This window comes from Phocoena sinus, chromosome 2 (genome assembly GCF_008692025.1).
Source record: "Phocoena sinus isolate mPhoSin1 chromosome 2, mPhoSin1.pri, whole genome shotgun sequence".
In the NCBI taxonomy this organism is placed as follows: Eukaryota; Metazoa; Chordata; class Mammalia; order Artiodactyla; family Phocoenidae; genus Phocoena; species Phocoena sinus.
In genome coordinates, this window is record NC_045764.1 from 144,662,604 (window position 1) to 144,663,177 (window position 574).

The following is a 574-nucleotide window of genomic DNA, read 5'->3' on the forward strand; positions in this document are numbered from 1 at the left end:
AACCAGAGCTTCAAGGCTGTGGGCTTTAGCCCCTTCAAAGCCAGGCATCAGATCTTCCCAGCCTTTGGCACTGGGACCTCTTTTACCCAAATCGTTGGTGACACTCAAGCTGCCCTCTGTAGAATCACTTTGTATCTGCTCCCCTTCAGAGGTTTTTAAATGCCTTGGATGCTAGAATCAAGTCTTGTCCCGTCTCATGTCTGCTACCAATGCCCGACAGAGTGCTGTGCACAAAGTAAGTACCCAGTCGGTGAAGAATGGTTGGATGACAAAATCCTTTAACAACTCAGTGTTTGTTGACTACATACCAAATGCTAAGGCAAAGCTCAAAAAATAGGCTCTGTGTATTACAAGGAATGGAAAAGACTCGTGTACTCCTAAGTATAATGTAAAGCAGAAGAAAATAAAGTTAACATTATAGATGCACGCCCAAGCCACAGGCTGCAAGGGCCAAAGGAGGAACGTTTTATCCAGCTGGAGTGAATCAAGGAAGGTATTCCTGGAGAGCAAACAATGCGCTGGGCATTGGAGGGCGAGAAAGATTTTGATGGACCTGGAAGAGGTGGAGGATACA

General features: G+C 45.8%; 1 protein-coding gene across 2 annotated transcripts in view; it reads left to right on the plus strand.

The window, feature by feature from the left end:
* Window positions 1-34, plus strand: part of RAD51B (RAD51 paralog B) — a 626,370-nt gene extending 626,336 nt beyond the window's left edge. For both annotated transcript variants that reach the window (XM_032623573.1, XM_032623574.1), the window contains one exon: window positions 1-34. This exon is cut by the window's left edge and continues 914 nt beyond it. The gene's annotated coding sequence lies outside the window, so the exon portion shown is untranslated.
* Window positions 35-574: the final 540 nt, after the last annotated feature.